We start from the raw sequence: 22,431 nt of genomic DNA on the forward strand, positions 1-22,431 counted from the left end.
TGACGGCCGAATTGGCGGGCGCACCGCCGCGTGTGTTAGACGCACTGCTGCTCGTTGCACCCCCTGTCATTCGCTGGGCGCGTGCAGCCTTCGACACTAGCGGAGGACGCATCTTGTCCCTGGTGTTCAGCGGAGGGCCTGTGCGGGGTGTGGCAGTGTCGTGCTGGAGGGCCCACTGGTAGCGATGTGGGCTTCCTCGCCTCGCCACGCCTCGCCTCGCCTCGCCTCACACCAGGTGTCTGCGTAGTTTGCAGTGCATTCGCACCATTCCTATCCCTGTCCCTGTCCCCGTCCCGACTTGTCCCGACTTTGCTCGACTGCCGCTCGCTGCCGCTCGGGTCGTGGTCCATATGACAGCGCAAGCACGACAAACGTCTGCGGGACGAGACGAGACGAGACGAGACGACTAAGGAATAAGTTCGTGGTTACAAATCAAATTTGGAACTCAACACACCTACACAACAATAGGCGGTGACGTATTTCAGAAATCACCTGCCGATTCGTAGTGTTTTGTCGTTTTCAAAGTCTTCTTGGCAAACTTGGTTAGCACATTCTCCCTCAAACTGAGTTAATTACTGCATTTTCGTTCCATTACAGTAGTTTAAAAGGCTTAAGGAAGCATCTTTGTCACAACAGAAAGGTAGTTTGAAAATTGGGCTGGCGACATAACAAAAAAAAAACAGTAAGGGAGCCAACAGCACCCGGGTTTCCCAGGCGGTCACCCATCCAAGTACTAGCCGGGCCCGATGATGCTTAACTTCGGTGATCGGACGAGAACCGGTGTATTCATCATGGTATGGCCGTTGGCGCTCATCTAATGTAGGAGCACGGCAGAATTCGCGTTCGGCTTTTCTCCCAACACACAAAATGTTAGTTTTCGGCCGCATTTGACGAAAGCGCTTCCTTCCGCAACCGCCAGTTCCTCGAGGACGGCGCGGGGAGGCGCGCCCGGCGTCCCAGCAGAGTGACGGCCGAATTGGCGGGCGCACCGCCGCGTGTGTTAGACGCACTGCTGCTCGTTGCACCCCCTGTCATTCGCTGGGCGCGTGCAGCCTTCGACACTAGCGGAGGACGCATCTTGTCCCTGGTGTTCAGCGGAGGGCCTGTGCGGGGTGTGGCAGTGTCGTGCTGGAGGGCCCACTGGTAGCGATGTGGGCTTCCTCGCCTCGCCTCGCCTCGCCTCACACCAGGTGTCTGCGTAAGTTTGCAGTGCATTCGCACCATTCCTATCCCTGTCCCTGTCCCCGTCCCGACTTGTCCCGACTTTGCTCGACTGCCGCTCGCTGCCGCTCGGGTCGTAGTCCATATGACAGCGCAAGCACGACAAACGTCTGCGGGACGAGACGAGACGAGACGACTAAGGAATAAATTCGTGGTTACAAATCAAATTTGGAACTCTACACTCCTACACAACAATAGGCGGTGACGTATTTCAGAAATCACCTGCCGATTCGTACTGTTTTGACGTTTTCAAAGTCTTTTTGGCAAACTTGGTTAGCACATTCTCCCTCAAACTGAGTTAATTACTGCATTTTCGTTCCATTACAGTAGTTTAAAAGGCTTAAGGAAGCTTCTTTGTCACAACAGAAAGGTAGTTTGAAAATTGGGCTGGCGACATAACAAAAAAAAAACAGGAAGGGAGCCAACAGCACCCGGGTTTCCCAGGCGGTCACCCATCCAAGTACTAGCCGAGCCCGATGATGCTTAACTTCGGTGATCGGACGAGAACCGGTGTATTCATCATGGTATGGCCGTTGGCGCTCATCTAATGTAGGACCACGGCAGAATTCGCGTTCGGCTTTTCTCCCAACACACAAAATGTTAGTTTTCGGCCGCATTTGACGAAAGCGCTTCCTTCCGCAACCGCCAGTTCCTCGAGGACGGCGCGGGGAGGCACGCCCGGCGTCCCAGCAGAGTGACGGCCGAATTGGCGGGCGCACCGCCGCGTGTGTTAGACGCACTGCTGCTCGTTGCACCCCCTGTCATTCGCTGGGCGCGTGCAGCCTTCGACACTAGCGGAGGACGCATCTTGTCCCTGGTGTTCAGCGGAGGGCCTGTGCGGGGTGTGGCAGTGTCGTGCTGGAGGGCCCACTGGTAGCGATGTGGGCTTCCTCGCCTCGCCACGCCTCGCCTCGCCTCGCCTCACACCAGGTGTCTGCGTAGTTTGCAGTGCATTCGCACCATTCCTATCCCTGTCCCTGTCCCCGTCCCGACTTGTCCCGACTTTGCTCGACTGCCGCTCGCTGCCGCTCGGGTCGTGGTCCATATGACAGCGCAAGCACGACAAACGTCTGCGGGACGAGACGAGACGAGACGAGACGACTAAGGAATAAGTTCGTGGTTACAAATCAAATTTGGAACTCAACACACCTACACAACAATAGGCGGTGACGTATTTCAGAAATCACCTGCCGATTCGTAGTGTTTTGTCGTTTTCAAAGTCTTCTTGGCAAACTTGGTTAGCACATTCTCCCTCAAACTGAGTTAATTACTGCATTTTCGTTCCATTACAGTAGTTTAAAAGGCTTAAGGAAGCATCTTTGTCACAACAGAAAGGTAGTTTGAAAATTGGGCTGGCGACATAACAAAAAAAAAACAGTAAGGGAGCCAACAGCACCCGGGTTTCCCAGGCGGTCACCCATCCAAGTACTAGCCGGGCCCGATGATGCTTAACTTCGGTGATCGGACGAGAACCGGTGTATTCATCATGGTATGGCCGTTGGCGCTCATCTAATGTAGGAGCACGGCAGAATTCGCGTTCGGCTTTTCTCCCAACACACAAAATGTTAGTTTTCGGCCGCATTTGACGAAAGCGCTTCCTTCCGCAACCGCCAGTTCCTCGAGGACGGCGCGGGGAGGCGCGCCCGGCGTCCCAGCAGAGTGACGGCCGAATTGGCGGGCGCACCGCCGCGTGTGTTAGACGCACTGCTGCTCGTTGCACCCCCTGTCATTCGCTGGGCGCGTGCAGCCTTCGACACTAGCGGAGGACGCATCTTGTCCCTGGTGTTCAGCGGAGGGCCTGTGCGGGGTGTGGCAGTGTCGTGCTGGAGGGCCCACTGGTAGCGATGTGGGCTTCCTCGCCTCGCCTCGCCTCGCCTCACACCAGGTGTCTGCGTAAGTTTGCAGTGCATTCGCACCATTCCTATCCCTGTCCCTGTCCCCGTCCCGACTTGTCCCGACTTTGCTCGACTGCCGCTCGCTGCCGCTCGGGTCGTAGTCCATATGACAGCGCAAGCACGACAAACGTCTGCGGGACGAGACGAGACGAGACGACTAAGGAATAAATTCGTGGTTACAAATCAAATTTGGAACTCTACACTCCTACACAACAATAGGCGGTGACGTATTTCAGAAATCACCTGCCGATTCGTACTGTTTTGACGTTTTCAAAGTCTTTTTGGCAAACTTGGTTAGCACATTCTCCCTCAAACTGAGTTAATTACTGCATTTTCGTTCCATTACAGTAGTTTAAAAGGCTTAAGGAAGCATCTTTGTCACAACAGAAAGGTAGTTTGAAAATTGGGCTGGCGACATAACAAAAAAAAAACAGGAAGGGAGCCAACAGCACCCGGGTTTCCCAGGCGGTCACCCATCCAAGTACTAGCCGAGCCCGATGATGCTTAACTTCGGTGATCGGACGAGAACCGGTGTATTCATCATGGTATGGCCGTTGGCGCTCATCTAATGTAGGAGCACGGCAGAATTCGCGTTCGGCTTTTCTCCCAACACACAAAATGTTAGTTTTCGGCCGCATTTGACGAAAGCGCTTCCTTCCGCAACCGCCAGTTCCTCGAGGACGGCGCGGGGAGGCACGCCCGGCGTCCCAGCAGAGTGACGGCCGAATTGGCGGGCGCACCGCCGCGTGTGTTAGACGCACTGCTGCTCGTTGCACCCCCTGTCATTCGCTGGGCGCGTGCAGCCTTCGACACTAGCGGAGGACGCATCTTGTCCCTGGTGTTCAGCGGAGGGCCTGTGCGGGGTGTGGCAGTGTCGTGCTGGAGGGCCCACTGGTAGCGATGTGGGCTTCCTCGCCTCGCCACGCCTCGCCTCGCCTCGCCTCACACCAGGTGTCTGCGTAGTTTGCAGTGCATTCGCACCATTCCTATCCCTGTCCCTGTCCCCGTCCCGACTTGTCCCGACTTTGCTCGACTGCCGCTCGCTGCCGCTCGGGTCGTGGTCCATATGACAGCGCAAGCACGACAAACGTCTGCGGGACGAGACGAGACGAGACGACTAAGGAATAAGTTCGTGGTTACAAATCAAATTTGGAACTCAACACACCTACACAACAATAGGCGGTGACGTATTTCAGAAATCACCTGCCGATTCGTAGTGTTTTGTCGTTTTCAAAGTCTTCTTGGCAAACTTGGTTAGCACATTCTCCCTCAAACTGAGTTAATTACTGCATTTTCGTTCCATTACAGTAGTTTAAAAGGCTTAAGGAAGCATCTTTGTCACAACAGAAAGGTAGTTTGAAAATTGGGCTGGCGACATAACAAAAAAAAAAAAACAGTAAGGGAGCCAAAAGCACCCGGGTTTCCCAGGCGGTCACCCATCCAAGTACTAGCCGGGCCCGATGATGCTTAACTTCGGTGATCGGACGAGAACCGGTGTATTCATCATGGTATGGCCGTTGGCGCTCATCTAATGTAGGAGCACGGCAGAATTCGCGTTCGGCTTTTCTCCCAACACACAAAATGTTAGTTTTCGGCCGCATTTGACGAAAGCGCTTCCTTCCGCAACCGCCAGTTCCTCGAGGACGGCGCGGGGAGGCACGCCCGGCGTCCCAGCAGAGTGACGGCCGAATTGGCGGGCGCACCGCCGCGTGTGTTAGACGCACTGCTGCTCGTTGCACCCCCTGTCATTCGCTGGGCGCGTGCAGCCTTCGACACTAGCGGAGGACGCATCTTGTCCCTGGTGTTCAGCGGAGGGCCTGTGCGGGGTGTGGCAGTGTCGTGCTGGAGGGCCCACTGGTAGCGATGTGGGCTTCCTCGCCTCGCCACGCCTCGCCTCGCCTCGCCTCACACCAGGTGTCTGCGTAGTTTGCAGTGCATTCGCACCATTCCTATCCCTGTCCCTGTCCCCGTCCCGACTTGTCCCGACTTTGCTCGACTGCCGCTCGCTGCCGCTCGGGTCGTGGTCCATATGACAGCGCAAGCACGACAAACGTCTGCGGGACGAGACGAGACGAGACGACTAAGGAATAAGTTCGTGGTTACAAATCAAATTTGGAACTCAACACACCTACACAACAATAGGCGGTGACGTATTTCAGAAATCACCTGCCGATTCGTAGTGTTTTGTCGTTTTCAAAGTCTTCTTGGCAAACTTGGTTAGCACATTCTCCCTCAAACTGAGTTAATTACTGCATTTTCGTTCCATTACAGTAGTTTAAAAGGCTTAAGGAAGCATCTTTGTCACAACAGAAAGGTAGTTTGAAAATTGGGCTGGCGACATAACAAAAAAAAAAAAACAGTAAGGGAGCCAACAGCACCCGGGTTTCCCAGGCGGTCACCCATCCAAGTACTAGCCGGGCCCGATGATGCTTAACTTCGGTGATCGGACGAGAACCGGTGTATTCATCATGGTATGGCCGTTGGCGCTCATCTAATGTAGGAGCACGGCAGAATTCGCGTTCGGCTTTTCTCCCAACACACAAAATGTTAGTTTTCGGCCGCATTTGACGAAAGCGCTTCCTTCCGCAACCGCCAGTTCCTCGAGGACGGCGCGGGGAGGCGCGCCCGGCGTCCCAGCAGAGTGACGGCCGAATTGGCGGGCGCACCGCCGCGTGTGTTAGACGCACTGCTGCTCGTTGCACCCCCTGTCATTCGCTGGGCGCGTGCAGCCTTCGACACTAGCGGAGGACGCATCTTGTCCCTGGTGTTCAGCGGAGGGCCTGTGCGGGGTGTGGCAGTGTCGTGCTGGAGGGCCCACTGGTAGCGATGTGGGCTTCCTCGCCTCGCCTCGCCTCGCCTCACACCAGGTGTCTGCGTAAGTTTGCAGTGCATTCGCACCATTCCTATCCCTGTCCCTGTCCCCGTCCCGACTTGTCCCGACTTTGCTCGACTGCCGCTCGCTGCCGCTCGGGTCGTAGTCCATATGACAGCGCAAGCACGACAAACGTCTGCGGGACGAGACGAGACGAGACGACTAAGGAATAAATTCGTGGTTACAAATCAAATTTGGAACTCTACACTCCTACACAACAATAGGCGGTGACGTATTTCAGAAATCACCTGCCGATTCGTACTGTTTTGACGTTTTCAAAGTCTTTTTGGCAAACTTGGTTAGCACATTCTCCCTCAAACTGAGTTAATTACTGCATTTTCGTTCCATTACAGTAGTTTAAAAGGCTTAAGGAAGCATCTTTGTCACAACAGAAAGGTAGTTTGAAAATTGGGCTGGCGACATAACAAAAAAAAAACAGGAAGGGAGCCAACAGCACCCGGGTTTCCCAGGCGGTCACCCATCCAAGTACTAGCCGAGCCCGATGATGCTTAACTTCGGTGATCGGACGAGAACCGGTGTATTCATCATGGTATGGCCGTTGGCGCTCATCTAATGTAGGAGCACGGCAGAATTCGCGTTCGGCTTTTCTCCCAACACACAAAATGTTAGTTTTCGGCCGCATTTGACGAAAGCGCTTCCTTCCGCAACCGCCAGTTCCTCGAGGACGGCGCGGGGAGGCACGCCCGGCGTCCCAGCAGAGTGACGGCCGAATTGGCGGGCGCACCGCCGCGTGTGTTAGACGCACTGCTGCTCGTTGCACCCCCTGTCATTCGCTGGGCGCGTGCAGCCTTCGACACTAGCGGAGGACGCATCTTGTCCCTGGTGTTCAGCGGAGGGCCTGTGCGGGGTGTGGCAGTGTCGTGCTGGAGGGCCCACTGGTAGCGATGTGGGCTTCCTCGCCTCGCCACGCCTCGCCTCGCCTCGCCTCACACCAGGTGTCTGCGTAGTTTGCAGTGCATTCGCACCATTCCTATCCCTGTCCCTGTCCCCGTCCCGACTTGTCCCGACTTTGCTCGACTGCCGCTCGCTGCCGCTCGGGTCGTGGTCCATATGACAGCGCAAGCACGACAAACGTCTGCGGGACGAGACGAGACGAGACGAGACGACTAAGGAATAAGTTCGTGGTTACAAATCAAATTTGGAACTCAACACACCTACACAACAATAGGCGGTGACGTATTTCAGAAATCACCTGCCGATTCGTAGTGTTTTGTCGTTTTCAAAGTCTTCTTGGCAAACTTGGTTAGCACATTCTCCCTCAAACTGAGTTAATTACTGCATTTTCGTTCCATTACAGTAGTTTAAAAGGCTTAAGGAAGCATCTTTGTCACAACAGAAAGGTAGTTTGAAAATTGGGCTGGCGACATAACAAAAAAAAAAAAACAGTAAGGGAGCCAACAGCACCCGGGTTTCCCAGGCGGTCACCCATCCAAGTACTAGCCGGGCCCGATGATGCTTAACTTCGGTGATCGGACGAGAACCGGTGTATTCATCATGGTATGGCCGTTGGCGCTCATCTAATGTAGGAGCACGGCAGAATTCGCGTTCGGCTTTTCTCCCAACACACAAAATGTTAGTTTTCGGCCGCATTTGACGAAAGCGCTTCCTTCCGCAACCGCCAGTTCCTCGAGGACGGCGCGGGGAGGCGCGCCCGGCGTCCCAGCAGAGTGACGGCCGAATTGGCGGGCGCACCGCCGCGTGTGTTAGACGCACTGCTGCTCGTTGCACCCCCTGTCATTCGCTGGGCGCGTGCAGCCTTCGACACTAGCGGAGGACGCATCTTGTCCCTGGTGTTCAGCGGAGGGCCTGTGCGGGGTGTGGCAGTGTCGTGCTGGAGGGCCCACTGGTAGCGATGTGGGCTTCCTCGCCTCGCCTCGCCTCGCCTCACACCAGGTGTCTGCGTAAGTTTGCAGTGCATTCGCACCATTCCTATCCCTGTCCCTGTCCCCGTCCCGACTTGTCCCGACTTTGCTCGACTGCCGCTCGCTGCCGCTCGGGTCGTAGTCCATATGACAGCGCAAGCACGACAAACGTCTGCGGGACGAGACGAGACGAGACGACTAAGGAATAAATTCGTGGTTACAAATCAAATTTGGAACTCTACACTCCTACACAACAATAGGCGGTGACGTATTTCAGAAATCACCTGCCGATTCGTACTGTTTTGACGTTTTCAAAGTCTTTTTGGCAAACTTGGTTAGCACATTCTCCCTCAAACTGAGTTAATTACTGCATTTTCGTTCCATTACAGTAGTTTAAAAGGCTTAAGGAAGCATCTTTGTCACAACAGAAAGGTAGTTTGAAAATTGGGCTGGCGACATAACAAAAAAAAAACAGGAAGGGAGCCAACAGCACCCGGGTTTCCCAGGCGGTCACCCATCCAAGTACTAGCCGAGCCCGATGATGCTTAACTTCGGTGATCGGACGAGAACCGGTGTATTCATCATGGTATGGCCGTTGGCGCTCATCTAATGTAGGACCACGGCAGAATTCGCGTTCGGCTTTTCTCCCAACACACAAAATGTTAGTTTTCGGCCGCATTTGACGAAAGCGCTTCCTTCCGCAACCGCCAGTTCCTCGAGGACGGCGCGGGGAGGCACGCCCGGCGTCCCAGCAGAGTGACGGCCGAATTGGCGGGCGCACCGCCGCGTGTGTTAGACGCACTGTTGCTCGTTGCACCCCCTGTCATTCGCTGGGCGCGTGCAGCCTTCGACACTAGCGGAGGACGCATCTTGTCCCTGGTGTTCAGCGGAGGGCCTGTGCGGGGTGTGGCAGTGTCGTGCTGGAGGGCCCACTGGTAGCGATGTGGGCTTCCTCGCCTCGCCACGCCTCGCCTCGCCTCGCCTCACACCAGGTGTCTGCGTAGTTTGCAGTGCATTCGCACCATTCCTATCCCTGTCCCTGTCCCCGTCCCGACTTGTCCCGACTTTGCTCGACTGCCGCTCGCTGCCGCTCGGGTCGTGGTCCATATGACAGCGCAAGCACGACAAACGTCTGCGGGACGAGACGAGACGAGACGAGACGACTAAGGAATAAGTTCGTGGTTACAAATCAAATTTGGAACTCAACACACCTACACAACAATAGGCGGTGACGTATTTCAGAAATCACCTGTCGATTCGTAGTGTTTTGTCGTTTTCAAAGTCTTCTTGGCAAACTTGGTTAGCACATTCTCCCTCAAACTGAGTTAATTACTGCATTTTCGTTCCATTACAGTAGTTTAAAAGGCTTAAGGAAGCATCTTTGTCACAACAGAAAGGTAGTTTGAAAATTGGGCTGGCGACATAACAAAAAAAAAAACAGTAAGGGAGCCAACAGCACCCGGGTTTCCCAGGCGGTCACCCATCCAAGTACTAGCCGAGCCCGATGATGCTTAACTTCGGTGATCGGACGAGAACCGGTGTATTCATCATGGTATGGCCGTTGGCGCTCATCTAATGTAGGAGCACGGCAGAATTCGCGTTCGGCTTTTCTCCCAACACACAAAATGTTAGTTTTCGGCCGCATTTGACGAAAGCGCTTCCTTCCGCAACCGCCAGTTCCTCGAGGACGGCGCGGGGAGGCACGCCCGGCGTCCCAGCAGAGTGACGGCCGAATTGGCGGGCGCACCGCCGCGTGTGTTAGACGCACTGCTGCTCGTTGCACCCCCTGTCATTCGCTGGGCGCGTGCAGCCTTCGACACTAGCGGAGGACGCATCTTGTCCCTGGTGTTCAGCGGAGGGCCTGTGCGGGGTGTGGCAGTGTCGTGCTGGAGGGCCCACTGGTAGCGATGTGGGCTTCCTCGCCTCGCCTCGCCTCGCCTCACACCAGGTGTCTGCGTAAGTTTGCAGTGCATTCGCACCATTCCTATCCCTGTCCCTGTCCCCGTCCCGAATTGTCCCGACTTTGCTCGACTGCCGCTCGCTGCCGCTCGGGTCGTAGTCCATATGACAGCGCAAGCACGACAAACGTCTGCGGGACGAGACGAGACGAGACGACTAAGGAATAAGTTCGTGGTTACAAATCAAATTTGGAACTCTACACTCCTACACAACAATAGGCGGTGACGTATTTCAGAAATCACCTGCCGATTCGTAGTGTTTTGTCGTTTTCAAAGTCTTCTTGGCAAACTTGGTTAGCACATTCTCCCTCAAACTGAGTTAATTACTGCATTTTCGTTCCATTACAGTAGTTTAAAAGGCTTAAGGAAGCATCTTTGTCACAACAGAAAGGTAGTTTGAAAATTGGGCTGGCGACATAACAAAAGAAAAAAAAACAGTAAGGGAGCCAACAGCACCCGGGTTTCCCAGGCGGTCACCCATCCAAGTACTAGCCGAGCCCGATGATGCTTAACTTCGGTGATCGGACGAGAACCGGTGTATTCATCATGGTATGGCCGTTGGCGCTCATCTAATGTAGGAGCTCGGCAGAATTCGCGTTCGGCTTTTCTCCCAACACACAAAATGTTAGTTTTCGGCCGCATTTGACGAAAGCGCTTCCTTCCGCAACCGCCAGTTCCTCGAGGACGGCGCGGGGAGGCACGCCCGGCGTCCCAGCAGAGTGACGGCCGAATTGGCGGGCGCACCGCCGCGTGTGTTAGACGCACTGCTGCTCGTTGCACCCCCTGTCATTCGCTGGGCGCGTGCAGCCTTCGACACTAGCGGAGGACGCATCTTGTCCCTGGTGTTCAGCGGAGGGCCTGTGCGGGGTGTGGCAGTGTCGTGCTGGAGGGCCCACTGGTAGCGATGTGGGCTTCCTCGCCTCGCCACGCCTCGCCTCGCCTCGCCTCACACCAGGTGTCTGCGTAGTTTGCAGTGCATTCGCACCATTCCTATCCCTGTCCCTGTCCCCGTCCCGACTTGTCCCGACTTTGCTCGACTGCCGCTCGCTGCCGCTCGGGTCGTAGTCCATATGACAGCGCAAGCACGACAAACGTCTGCGGGACGAGACGAGACGAGACGACTAAGGAATAAGTTCGTGGTTACAAATCAAATTTGGAACTCTACACTCCTACACAACAATAGGCGGTGACGTATTTCAGAAATCACCTGCCGATTCGTAGTGTTTTGTCGTTTTCAAAGTCTTCTTGGCAAACTTTAGAGCACATTCTCCCTCAAACTGAGTTAATTACTGCATTTTCGTTCCATTACAGTAGTTTAAAAGGCTTAAGGAAGCATCTTTGTCACAACAGAAAGGTAGTTTGAAAATTGGGCTGGCGACATAACAAAAAAAAAAACAGTAAGGGAGCCAACAGCACCCGGGTTTCCCAGGCGGTCACCCATCCAAGAACTAGCCGAGCCCGATGATGCTTAACTTCAGTGATCGGACGAGAACCGGTGTATTCATCATGGTATGGCCGTTGGCGCTCATCTAATGTAGGAGCACGGCAGAATTCGCGTTCGGCTTTTCTCCCAACACACAAAATGTTAGTTTTCGGCCGCATTTGACGAAAGCGCTTCCTTCCGCAACCGCCAGTTCCTCGAGGACGGCGCGGGGAGGCACGCCCGGCGTCCCAGCAGAGTGACGGCCGAATTGGCGGGCGCACCGCCGCGTGTGTTAGACGCACTGCTGCTCGTTGCACCCCCTGTCATTCGCTGGGCGCGTGCAGCCTTCGACACTAGCGGAGGACGCATCTTGTCCCTGGTGTTCAGCGGAGGGCCTGTGCGGGGTGTGGCAGTGTCGTGCTGGAGGGCCCACTGGTAGCGATGTGGGCTTCCTCGCCTCGCCACGCCTCGCCTCGCCTCGCCTCACACCAGGTGTCTGCGTAGTTTGCAGTGCATTCGCACCATTCCTATCCCTGTCCCTGTCCCCGTCCCGACTTGTCCCGACTTTGCTCGACTGCCGCTCGCTGCCGCTCGGGTCGTAGTCCATATGACAGCGCAAGCACGACAAACGTCTGCGGGACGAGACGAGACGAGACGACTAAGGAATAAATTCGTGGTTACAAATCAAATTTGGAACTCTACACTCCTACACAACAATAGGCGGTGACGTATTTCAGAAATCACCTGCCGATTCGTACTGTTTTGACGTTTTCAAAGTCTTTTTGGCAAACTTGGTTAGCACATTCTCCCTCAAACTGAGTTAATTACTGCATTTTCGTTCCATTACAGTAGTTTAAAAGGCTTAAGGAAGCATCTTTGTCACAACAGAAAGGTAGTTTGAAAATTGGGCTGGCGACATAACAAAAAAAAAACAGTAAGGGAGCCAACAGCACCCGGGTTTCCCAGGCGGTCACCCATCCAAGTACTAGCCGAGCCCGATGATGCTTAACTTCGGTGATCGGACGAGAACCGGTGTATTCATCATGGTATGGCCGTTGGCGCTCATCTAATGTAGGACCACGGCAGAATTCGCGTTCGGCTTTTCTCCCAACACACAAAATGTTAGTTTTCGGCCGCATTTGACGAAAGCGCTTCCTTCCGCAACCGCCAGTTCCTCGAGGACGGCGCGGGGAGGCACGCCCGGCGTCCCAGCAGAGTGACGGCCGAATTGGCGGGCGCACCGCCGCGTGTGTTAGACGCACTGCTGCTCGTTGCACCCCCTGTCATTCGCTGGGCGCGTGCAGCCTTCGACACTAGCGGAGGACGCATCTTGTCCCTGGTGTTCAGCGGAGGGCCTGTGCGGGGTGTGGCAGTGTCGTGCTGGAGGGCCCACTGGTAGCGATGTGGGCTTCCTCGCCTCGCCACGCCTCGCCTCGCCTCGCCTCACACCAGGTGTCTGCGTAGTTTGCAGTGCATTCGCACCATTCCTATCCCTGTCCCTGTCCCCGTCCCGACTTGTCCCGACTTTGCTCGACTGCCGCTCGCTGCCGCTCGGGTCGTGGTCCATATGACAGCGCAAGCACGACAAACGTCTGCGGGACGAGACGAGACGAGACGAGACGACTAAGGAATAAGTTCGTGGTTACAAATCAAATTTGGAACTCAACACACCTACACAACAATAGGCGGTGACGTATTTCAGAAATCACCTGCCGATTCGTAGTGTTTTGTCGTTTTCAAAGTCTTCTTGGCAAACTTGGTTAGCACATTCTCCCTCAAACTGAGTTAATTACTGCATTTTCGTTCCATTACAGTAGTTTAAAAGGCTTAAGGAAGCATCTTTGTCACAACAGAAAGGTAGTTTGAAAATTGGGCTGGCGACATAACAAAAAAAAAAAACAGTAAGGGAGCCAACAGCACCCGGGTTTCCCAGGCGGTCACCCATCCAAGTACTAGCCGAGCCCGATGATGCTTAACTTCGGTGATCGGACGAGAACCGGTGTATTCATCATGGTATGGCCGTTGGCGCTCATCTAATGTAGGAGCACGGCAGAATTCGCGTTCGGCTTTTCTCCCAACACACAAAATGTTAGTTTTCGGCCGCATTTGACGAAAGCGCTTCCTTCCGCAACCGCCAGTTCCTCGAGGACGGCGCGGGGAGGCACGCCCGGCGTCCCAGCAGAGTGACGGCCGAATTGGCGGGCGCACCGCCGCGTGTGTTAGACGCACTGCTGCTCGTTGCACCCCCTGTCATTTGCTGGGCGCGTGCAGCCTTCGACACTAGCGGAGGACGCATCTTGTCCCTGGTGTTCAGCGGAGGGCCTGTGCGGGGTGTGGCAGTGTCGTGCTGGAGGGCCCACTGGTAGCGATGTGGGCTTCCTCGCCTCGCCTCGCCTCGCCTCACACCAGGTGTCTGCGTAAGTTTGCAGTGCATTCGCACCATTCCTATCCCTGTCCCTGTCCCCGTCCCGACTTGTCCCGACTTTGCTCGACTGCCGCTCGCTGCCGCTCGGGTCGTAGTCCATATGACAGCGCAAGCACGACAAACGTCTGCGGGACGAGACGAGACGAGACGACTAAGGAATAAGTTCGTGGTTACAAATCAAATTTGGAACTCTACACTCCTACACAACAATAGGCGGTGACGTATTTCAGAAATCACCTGCCGATTCGTACTGTTTTGACGTTTTCAAAGTCTTTTTGGCAAACTTGGTTAGCACATTCTCCCTCAAACTGAGTTAATTACTGCATTTTCGTTCCATTACAGTAGTTTAAAAGGCTTAAGGAAGCATCTTTGTCACAACAGAAAGGTAGTTTGAAAATTGGGCTGGCGACATAACAAAAAAAAAACAGTAAGGGAGCCAACAGCACCCGGGTTTCCCAGGCGGTCACCCATCCAAGTACTAGCCGAGCCCGATGATGCTTAACTTCGGTGATCGGACGAGAACCGGTGTATTCATCATGGTATGGCCGTTGGCGCTCATCTAATGTAGGACCACGGCAGAATTCGCGTTCGGCTTTTCTCCCAACACACAAAATGTTAGTTTTCGGCCGCATTTGACGAAAGCGCTTCCTTCCGCAACCGCCAGTTCCTCGAGGACGGCGCGGGGAGGCACGCCCGGCGTCCCAGCAGAGTGACGGCCGAATTGGCGGGCGCACCGCCGCGTGTGTTAGACGCACTGCTGCTCGTTGCACCCCCTGTCATTCGCTGGGCGCGTGCAGCCTTCGACACTAGCGGAGGACGCATCTTGTCCCTGGTGTTCAGCGGAGGGCCTGTGCGGGGTGTGGCAGTGTCGTGCTGGAGGGCCCACTGGTAGCGATGTGGGCTTCCTCGCCTCGCCACGCCTCGCCTCGCCTCGCCTCACACCAGGTGTCTGCGTAGTTTGCAGTGCATTCGCACCATTCCTATCCCTGTCCCTGTCCCCGTCCCGACTTGTCCCGACTTTGCTCGACTGCCGCTCGCTGCCGCTCGGGTCGTGGTCCATATGACAGCGCAAGCACGACAAACGTCTGCGGGACGAGACGAGACGAGACGAGACGACTAAGGAATAAGTTCGTGGTTACAAATCAAATTTGGAACTCAACACACCTACACAACAATAGGCGGTGACGTATTTCAGAAATCACCTGCCGATTCGTAGTGTTTTGTCGTTTTCAAAGTCTTCTTGGCAAACTTGGTTAGCACATTCTCCCTCAAACTGAGTTAATTACTGCATTTTCGTTCCATTACAGTAGTTTAAAAGGCTTAAGGAAGCATCTTTGTCACAACAGAAAGGTAGTTTGAAAATTGGGCTGGCGACATAACAAAAAAAAAAAACAGTAAGGGAGCCAACAGCACCCGGGTTTCCCAGGCGGTCACCCATCCAAGTACTAGCCGAGCCCGATGATGCTTAACTTCGGTGATCGGACGAGAACCGGTGTATTCATCATGGTATGGCCGTTGGCGCTCATCTAATGTAGGAGCACGGCAGAATTCGCGTTCGGCTTTTCTCCCAACACACAAAATGTTAGTTTTCGGCCGCATTTGACGAAAGCGCTTCCTTCCGCAACCGCCAGTTCCTCGAGGACGGCGCGGGGAGGCACGCCCGGCGTCCCAGCAGAGTGACGGCCGAATTGGCGGGCGCACCGCCGCGTGTGTTAGACGCACTGCTGCTCGTTGCACCCCCTGTCATTTGCTGGGCGCGTGCAGCCTTCGACACTAGCGGAGGACGCATCTTGTCCCTGGTGTTCAGCGGAGGGCCTGTGCGGGGTGTGGCAGTGTCGTGCTGGAGGGCCCACTGGTAGCGATGTGGGCTTCCTCGCCTCGCCTCGCCTCGCCTCACACCAGGTGTCTGCGTAAGTTTGCAGTGCATTCGCACCATTCCTATCCCTGTCCCTGTCCCCGTCCCGACTTGTCCCGACTTTGCTCGACTGCCGCTCGCTGCCGCTCGGGTCGTAGTCCATATGACAGCGCAAGCACGACAAACGTCTGCGGGACGAGACGAGACGAGACGACTAAGGAATAAGTTCGTGGTTACAAATCAAATTTGGAACTCTACACTCCTACACAACAATAGGCGGTGACGTATTTCAGAAATCACCTGCCGATTCGTAGTGTTTTGTCGTTTTCAAAGTCTTCTTGGCAAACTTGGTTAGCACATTCTCCCTCAAACTGAGTTAATTACTGCATTTTCGTTCCATTACAGTAGTTTAAAAGGCTTAAGGAAGCATCTTTGTCACAACAGAAAGGTAGTTTGAAAATTGGGCTGGCGACATAACAAAAAAAAAAAAAACAGTAAGGGAGCCAACAGCACCCGGGTTTCCCAGGCGGTCACCCATCCAAGTACTAGCCGAGCCCGATGATGCTTAACTTCGGTGATCGGACGAGAACCGGTGTATTCATCATGGTATGGCCGTTGGCGCTCATCTAATGTAGGAGCACGGCAGAATTCGCGTTCGGCTTTTCTCCCAACACACAAAATGTTAGTTTTCGGCCGCATTTGACGAAAGCGCTTCCTTCCGCAACCGCCAGTTCCTCGAGGACGGCGCGGGGAGGCACGCCCGGCGTCCCAGCAGAGTGACGGCCGAATTGGCGGGCGCACCGCCGCGTGTGTTAGACGCACTGCTGCTCGTTGCACCCCCTGTCATTCGCTGGGCGCGTGCAGCCTTCGACACTAGCGGAGGACGCATCTTGTCCCTGGTGTTCAGCGGAGGGCCTGTGCGGGGTGTGGCAGTGTCGTGCTGGAGGGCCCACTGGTAGCGATGTGGGCTTCCTCGCCTCGCCACGCCTCGCCTCGCCTCGCCTCACACCAGGTGTCTGCGTAGTTTGCAGTGCATTCGCACCATTCCTATCCCTGTCCCTGTCCCCGTCCCGACTTGTCCCGACTTTGCTCGACTGCCGCTCGCTGCCGCTCGGGTCGTAGTCCATATGACAGCGCAAGCACGACAAACGTCTGCGGGACGAGACGAGACGAGACGACTAAGGAATAAGTTCGTGGTTACAAATCAAATTTGGAACTCTACACTCCTACACAACAATAGGCGGTGACGTATTTCAGAAATCACCTGCCGATTCGTAGTGTTTTGTCGTTTTCAAAGTCTTCTTGGCAAACTTGGTTAGCACATTCTCCCTCAAACTGAGTTAATTACTGCATTTTCGTTCCATTACAGTAGTTTAAAAGGCTTAAGGAAGCATCTTTGTCACAACAGAAAGGTAGTTTGAAAATTGGGCTGGCGACATAACAAAAAAAAAAAAAAAACAGTAAGGGAGCCAACAGCACCCGGGTTTCCCAGGCGGTCACCCATCCAAGTACTAGCCGAGCCCGATGATGCTTAACTTCGGTGATCGGACGAGAACCGGTGTATTCATCATGGTATGGCCGTTGGCGCTCATCTAATGTAGGAGCACGGCAGAATTCGCGTTCGGCTTTTCTCCCAACACACAAAATGTTAGTTTTCGGCCGCATTTGACGAAAGCGCTTCCTTCCGCAACCGCCAGTTCCTCGAGGACGGCGCGGGGAGGCACGCCCGGCGTCCCAGCAGAGTGACGGCCGAATTGGCGGGCGCACCGCCGCGTGTGTTAGACGCACTGCTGCTCGTTGCACCCCCTGTCATTCGCTGGGCGCGTGCAGCCTTCGACACTAGCGGAGGACGCATCTTGTCCCTGGTGTTCAGCGGAGGGCCTGTGCGGGGTGTGGCAGTGTCGTGCTGGAGGGCCCACTGGTAGCGATGTGGGCTTCCTCGCCTCGCCACGCCTCGCCTCGCCTCGCCTCACACCAGGTGTCTGCGTAGTTTGCAGTGCATTCGCACCATTCCTATCCCTGTCCCTGTCCCCGTCCCGACTTGTCCCGACTTTGCTCGACTGCCGCTCGCTGCCGCTCGGGTCGTAGTCCATATGACAGCGCAAGCACGACAAACGTCTGCGGGACGAGACGAGACGAGACGACTAAGGAATAAGTTCGTGGTTACAAATCAAATTTGGAACTCTACACTCCTACACAACAATAGGCGGTGACGTATTTCAGAAATCACCTGCCGATTCGTAGTGTTTTGTCGTTTTCAAAGTCTTCTTGGCAAACTTGGTTAGCACATTCTCCCTCAAACTGAGTTAATTACTGCATTTTCGTTCCATTACAGTAGTTTAAAAGGCTTAAGGAAGCATCTTTGTCACAACAGAAAGGTAGTTTGAAAATTGGGCTGGCGACATAACAAAAAAAAAAAAAACAGTAAGGGAGCCAACAGCACCCGGGTTTCCCAGGCGGTCACCCATCCAAGTACTAGCCGAGCCCGATGATGCTTAACTTCGGTGATCGGACGAGAACCGGTGTATTCATCATGGTATGGCCGTTGGCGCTCATCTAATGTAGGAGCACGGCAGAATTCGCGTTCGGCTTTTCTCCCAACACACAAAATGTTAGTTTTCGGCCGCATTTGACGAAAGCGCTTCCTTCCGCAACCGCCAGTTCCTCGAGGACGGCGCGGGGAGGCACGCCCGGCGTCCCAGCAGAGTGACGGCCGAATTGGCGGGCGCACCGCCGCGTGTGTTAGACGCACTGCTGCTCGTTGCACCCCCTGTCATTCGCTGGGCGCGTGCAGCCTTCGACACTAGCGGAGGACGCATCTTGTCCCTGGTGTTCAGCGGAGGGCCTGTGCGGGGTGTGGCAGTGTCGTGCTGGAGGGCCCACTGGTAGCGATGTGGGCTTCCTCGCCTCGCCACGCCTCGCCTCGCCTCGCCTCACACCAGGTGTCTGCGTAGTTTGCAGTGCATTCGCACCATTCCTATCCCTGTCCCTGTCCCCGTCCCGACTTGTCCCGACTTTGCTCGACTGCCGCTCGCTGCCGCTCGGGTCGTAGTCCATATGACAGCGCAAGCACGACAAACGTCTGCGGGACGAGACGAGACGAGACGACTAAGGAATAAGTTCGTGGTTACAAATCAAATTTGGAACTCTACACTCCTACACAACAATAGGCGGTGACGTATTTCAGAAATCACCTGCCGATTCGTAGTGTTTTGTCGTTTTCAAAGTCTTCTTGGCAAACTTGGTTAGCACATTCTCCCTCAAACTGAGTTAATTACTGCATTTTCGTTCCATTACAGTAGTTTAAAAGGCTTAAGGAAGCATCTTTGTCACAACAGAAAGGTAGTTTGAAAATTGGGCTGGCGACATAACAAAAAAAAAAAAAAACAGTAAGGGAGCCAACAGCACCCGGGTTTCCCAGGCGGTCACCCATCCAAGTACTAGCCGAGCCCGATGTTGCTTAACTTCGGTGATCGGACGAGAACCGGTGTATTCATCATGGTATGGCCGTTGGCGCTCATCTAATGTAGGAGCACGGCAGAATTCGCGTTCGGCTTTTCTCCCAACACACAAAATGTTAGTTTTCGGCCGCATTTGACGAAAGCGCTTCCTTCCGCAACCGCCAGTTCCTCGAGGACGGCGCGGGGAGGCACGCCCGGCGTCCCAGCAGAGTGACGGCCGAATTGGCGGGCGCACCGCCGCGTGTGTTAGACGCACTGCTGCTCGTTGCACCCCCTGTCATTCGCTGGGCGCGTGCAGCCTTCGACACTAGCGGAGGACGCATCTTGTCCCTGGTGTTCAGCGGAGGGCCTGTGCGGGGTGTGGCAGTGTCGTGCTGGAGGGCCCACTGGTAGCGATGTGGGCTTCCTCGCCTCGCCACGCCTCGCCTCGCCTCGCCTCACACCAGGTGTCTGCGTAGTTTGCAGTGCATTCGCACCATTCCTATCCCTGTCCCTGTCCCCGTCCCGACTTGTCCCGACTTTGCTCGACTGCCGCTCGCTGCCGCTCGGGTCGTAGTCCATATGACAGCGCAAGCACGACAAACGTCTGCGGGACGAGACGAGACGAGACGACTAAGGAATAAGTTCGTGGTTACAAATCAAATTTGGAACTCTACACTCCTACACAACAATAGGCGGTGACGTATTTCAGAAATCACCTGCCGATTCGTAGTGTTTTGTCGTTTTCAAAGTCTTCTTGGCAAACTTGGTTAGCACATTCTCCCTCAAACTGAGTTAATTACTGCATTTTCGTTCCATTACAGTAGTTTAAAAGGCTTAAGGAAGCATCTTTGTCACAACAGAAAGGTAGTTTGAAAATTGGGCTGGCGACATAACAAAAAAAAAAAAACAGTAAGGGAGCCAACAGCACCCGGGTTTCCCAGGCGGTCACCCATCCAAGTACTAGCCGAGCCCGATGTTGCTTAACTTCGGTGATCGGACGAGAACCGGTGTATTCATCATGGTATGGCCGTTGGCGCTCATCTAATGTAGGAGCACGGCAGAATTCGCGTTCGGCTTTTCTCCCAACACACAAAATGTTAGTTTTCGGCCGCATTTGACGAAAGCGCTTCCTTCCGCAACCGCCAGTTCCTCGAGGACGGCGCGGGGAGGCACGCCCGGCGTCCCAGCAGAGTGACGGCCGAATTGGCGGGCGCACCGCCGCGTGTGTTAGACGCACTGCTGCTCGTTGCACCCCCTGTCATTCGCTGGGCGCGTGCAGCCTTCGACACTAGCGGAGGACGCATCTTGTCCCTGGTGTTCAGCGGAGGGCCTGTGCGGGGTGTGGCAGTGTCGTGCTGGAGGGCCCACTGGTAGCGATGTGGGCTTCCTCGCCTCGCCACGCCTCGCCTCGCCTCGCCTCACACCAGGTGTCTGCGTAGTTTGCAGTGCATTCGCACCATTCCTATCCCTGTCCCTGTCTTTGCTCGACTGCCGCTCGCTGCCGCTCGGGTCGTAGTCCATATGACAGCGCAAGCACGACAAACGTCTGCGGGACGAGACGAGACGAGACGACTAAGGAATAAGTTCGTGGTTACAAATCAAATTTGGAACTCTACACTCCTACACAACAATAGGCGGTGACGTATTTCAGAAATCACCTGCCGATTCGTAGTGTTTTGTCGTTTTCAAAGTCTTCTTGGCAAACTTGGTTAGCACATTCTCCCTCAAACTGAGTTAATTACTGCATTTTCGTTCCATTACAGTAGTTTAAAAGGCTTAAGGAAGCATCTTTGTCACAACAGAAAGGTAGTTTGAAAATTGGGCTGGCGACATAACAAAAAAAAAAAAAAACAGTAAGGGAGCCAACAGCACCCGGGTTTCCCAGGCGGTCACCCATCCAAGTACTAGCCGAGCCCGATGATGCTTAACTTCGGTGATCGGACGAGAACCGGTGTATTCATCATGGTATGGCCGTTGGCGCTCATCTAATGTAGGAGCACGGCAGAATTCGCGTTCGGCTTTTCTCCCAACACACAAAATGTTAGTTTTCGGCCGCATTTGACGAAAGCGCTTCCTTCCGCAACCGCCAGTTCCTCGAGGACGGCGCGGGGAGGCACGCCCGGCGTCCCAGCAGAGTGACGGCCGAATTGGCGGGCGCACCGCCGCGTGTGTTAGACGCACTGCTGCTCGTTGCACCCCCTGTCATTCGCTGGGCGCGTGCAGCCTTCGACACTAGCGGAGGACGCATCTTGTCCCTGGTGTTCAGCGGAGGGCCTGTGCGGGGTGTGGCAGTGTCGTGCTGGAGGGCCCACTGGTAGCGATGTGGGCTTCCTCGCCTCGCCACGCCTCGCCTCGCCTCGCCTCACACCAGGTGTCTGCGTAGTTTGCAGTGCATTCGCACCATTCCTATCCCTGTCCCTGTCCCCGTCCCGACTTGTCCCGACTTTGCTCGACTGCCGCTCGCTGCCGCTCGGGTCGTAGTCCATATGACAGCGCAAGCACGACAAACGTCTGCGGGACGAGACGAGACGAGACGACTAAGGAATAAGTTCGTGGTTACAAATCAAATTTGGAACTCTACACTCCTACACAACAATAGGCGGTGACGTATTTCAGAAATCACCTGCCGATTCGTAGTGTTTTGTCGTTTTCAAAGTCTTCTTGGCAAACTTGGTTAGCACATTCTCCCTCAAACTGAGTTAATTACTGCATTTTCGTTCCATTACAGTAGTTTAAAAGGCTTAAGGAAGCATCTTTGTCACAACAGAAAGGTAGTTTTAAAATTGGGCTGGCGACATAACAAAAAAAAAAAAAAACAGTAAGGGAGCCAACAGCACCCGGGTTTCCCAGGCGGTCACCCATCCAAGTACTAGCCGAGCCCGATGTTGCTTAACTTCGGTGATCGGACGAGAACCGGTGTATTCATCATGGTATGGCCGTTGGCGCTCATCTAATGTAGGAGCACGGCAGAATTCGCGTTCGGCTTTTCTCCCAACACACAAAATGTTAGTTTTCGGCCGCATTTGACGAAAGCGCTTCCTTCCGCAACCGCCAGTTCCTCGAGGACGGCGCGGGGAGGCACGCCCGGCGTCCCAGCAGAGTGACGGCCGAATTGGCGGGCGCACCGCCGCGTGTGTTAGACGCACTGCTGCTCGTTGCACCCCCTGTCATTCGCTGGGCGCGTGCAGCCTTCGACACTAGCGGAGGACGCATCTTGTCCCTGGTGTTCAGCGGAGGGCCTGTGCGGGGTGTGGCAGTGTCGTGCTGGAGGGCCCACTGGTAGCGATGTGGGCTTCCTCGCCTCGCCACGCCTCGCCTCGCCTCGCCTCACACCAGGTGTCTGCGTAGTTTGCAGTGCATTCGCACCATTCCTATCCCTGTCCCTGTCCCCGTCCCGACTTGTCCCGACTTTGCTCGACTGCCGCTCGCTGCCGCTCGGGTCGTAGTCCATATGAC

The 22,431-nt window shown here is 54.8% G+C and overlaps 23 non-coding genes across 23 annotated transcripts; all 23 read right to left on the reverse strand.

Annotated features, from left to right (window-relative positions):
• Positions 1-689: 689 nt before the first annotated feature.
• Positions 690-808, reverse strand: LOC126159471 (5S ribosomal RNA). Its single transcript, XR_007534332.1, has one exon. It is a non-coding gene; the product is annotated as a 5S ribosomal RNA (ribosomal RNA).
• An 832-nt stretch (positions 809-1,640) lies between these two features.
• LOC126159499 (5S ribosomal RNA) lies at positions 1,641-1,759 on the reverse strand. Its single transcript, XR_007534358.1, has one exon. It is a non-coding gene; the product is annotated as a 5S ribosomal RNA (ribosomal RNA).
• An 846-nt stretch (positions 1,760-2,605) lies between these two features.
• LOC126159483 (5S ribosomal RNA) lies at positions 2,606-2,724 on the reverse strand. Its single transcript, XR_007534343.1, has one exon. It is a non-coding gene; the product is annotated as a 5S ribosomal RNA (ribosomal RNA).
• An 832-nt stretch (positions 2,725-3,556) lies between these two features.
• On the reverse strand, positions 3,557-3,675 carry LOC126159500 (5S ribosomal RNA). Its single transcript, XR_007534359.1, has one exon. It is a non-coding gene; the product is annotated as a 5S ribosomal RNA (ribosomal RNA).
• An 844-nt stretch (positions 3,676-4,519) lies between these two features.
• Positions 4,520-4,638, reverse strand: LOC126159722 (5S ribosomal RNA). Its single transcript, XR_007534567.1, has one exon. It is a non-coding gene; the product is annotated as a 5S ribosomal RNA (ribosomal RNA).
• Positions 4,639-5,482: 844 nt separating this feature from the next.
• On the reverse strand, positions 5,483-5,601 carry LOC126159494 (5S ribosomal RNA). Its single transcript, XR_007534354.1, has one exon. It is a non-coding gene; the product is annotated as a 5S ribosomal RNA (ribosomal RNA).
• Positions 5,602-6,433: 832 nt separating this feature from the next.
• Positions 6,434-6,552, reverse strand: LOC126159501 (5S ribosomal RNA). Its single transcript, XR_007534360.1, has one exon. It is a non-coding gene; the product is annotated as a 5S ribosomal RNA (ribosomal RNA).
• Positions 6,553-7,401: 849 nt separating this feature from the next.
• Positions 7,402-7,520, reverse strand: LOC126159506 (5S ribosomal RNA). The gene has a single exon (XR_007534365.1). It is a non-coding gene; the product is annotated as a 5S ribosomal RNA (ribosomal RNA).
• An 832-nt stretch (positions 7,521-8,352) lies between these two features.
• On the reverse strand, positions 8,353-8,471 carry LOC126159502 (5S ribosomal RNA). Its single transcript, XR_007534361.1, has one exon. It is a non-coding gene; the product is annotated as a 5S ribosomal RNA (ribosomal RNA).
• Positions 8,472-9,318: 847 nt separating this feature from the next.
• LOC126159503 (5S ribosomal RNA) lies at positions 9,319-9,437 on the reverse strand. The gene has a single exon (XR_007534362.1). It is a non-coding gene; the product is annotated as a 5S ribosomal RNA (ribosomal RNA).
• An 836-nt stretch (positions 9,438-10,273) lies between these two features.
• Positions 10,274-10,392, reverse strand: LOC126159504 (5S ribosomal RNA). The gene has a single exon (XR_007534363.1). It is a non-coding gene; the product is annotated as a 5S ribosomal RNA (ribosomal RNA).
• Positions 10,393-11,233: 841 nt separating this feature from the next.
• Positions 11,234-11,352, reverse strand: LOC126159756 (5S ribosomal RNA). The gene has a single exon (XR_007534599.1). It is a non-coding gene; the product is annotated as a 5S ribosomal RNA (ribosomal RNA).
• An 841-nt stretch (positions 11,353-12,193) lies between these two features.
• Positions 12,194-12,312, reverse strand: LOC126159505 (5S ribosomal RNA). Its single transcript, XR_007534364.1, has one exon. It is a non-coding gene; the product is annotated as a 5S ribosomal RNA (ribosomal RNA).
• An 848-nt stretch (positions 12,313-13,160) lies between these two features.
• Positions 13,161-13,279, reverse strand: LOC126159507 (5S ribosomal RNA). Its single transcript, XR_007534366.1, has one exon. It is a non-coding gene; the product is annotated as a 5S ribosomal RNA (ribosomal RNA).
• Positions 13,280-14,111: 832 nt separating this feature from the next.
• Positions 14,112-14,230, reverse strand: LOC126159508 (5S ribosomal RNA). The gene has a single exon (XR_007534367.1). It is a non-coding gene; the product is annotated as a 5S ribosomal RNA (ribosomal RNA).
• An 848-nt stretch (positions 14,231-15,078) lies between these two features.
• On the reverse strand, positions 15,079-15,197 carry LOC126159509 (5S ribosomal RNA). The gene has a single exon (XR_007534368.1). It is a non-coding gene; the product is annotated as a 5S ribosomal RNA (ribosomal RNA).
• Positions 15,198-16,033: 836 nt separating this feature from the next.
• Positions 16,034-16,152, reverse strand: LOC126159510 (5S ribosomal RNA). Its single transcript, XR_007534369.1, has one exon. It is a non-coding gene; the product is annotated as a 5S ribosomal RNA (ribosomal RNA).
• Positions 16,153-16,999: 847 nt separating this feature from the next.
• On the reverse strand, positions 17,000-17,118 carry LOC126159511 (5S ribosomal RNA). The gene has a single exon (XR_007534370.1). It is a non-coding gene; the product is annotated as a 5S ribosomal RNA (ribosomal RNA).
• Positions 17,119-17,963: 845 nt separating this feature from the next.
• On the reverse strand, positions 17,964-18,082 carry LOC126159512 (5S ribosomal RNA). The gene has a single exon (XR_007534371.1). It is a non-coding gene; the product is annotated as a 5S ribosomal RNA (ribosomal RNA).
• An 846-nt stretch (positions 18,083-18,928) lies between these two features.
• On the reverse strand, positions 18,929-19,047 carry LOC126159725 (5S ribosomal RNA). The gene has a single exon (XR_007534570.1). It is a non-coding gene; the product is annotated as a 5S ribosomal RNA (ribosomal RNA).
• An 844-nt stretch (positions 19,048-19,891) lies between these two features.
• On the reverse strand, positions 19,892-20,010 carry LOC126159726 (5S ribosomal RNA). Its single transcript, XR_007534571.1, has one exon. It is a non-coding gene; the product is annotated as a 5S ribosomal RNA (ribosomal RNA).
• An 825-nt stretch (positions 20,011-20,835) lies between these two features.
• Positions 20,836-20,954, reverse strand: LOC126159514 (5S ribosomal RNA). The gene has a single exon (XR_007534372.1). It is a non-coding gene; the product is annotated as a 5S ribosomal RNA (ribosomal RNA).
• An 846-nt stretch (positions 20,955-21,800) lies between these two features.
• On the reverse strand, positions 21,801-21,919 carry LOC126159727 (5S ribosomal RNA). The gene has a single exon (XR_007534572.1). It is a non-coding gene; the product is annotated as a 5S ribosomal RNA (ribosomal RNA).
• Between the last annotated feature and the right edge of the window lie 512 nt (positions 21,920-22,431).

This window comes from Schistocerca cancellata, unplaced genomic scaffold (assembly GCF_023864275.1).
Source record: "Schistocerca cancellata isolate TAMUIC-IGC-003103 unplaced genomic scaffold, iqSchCanc2.1 HiC_scaffold_1144, whole genome shotgun sequence".
In the NCBI taxonomy this organism is placed as follows: Eukaryota; Metazoa; Arthropoda; class Insecta; order Orthoptera; family Acrididae; genus Schistocerca; species Schistocerca cancellata.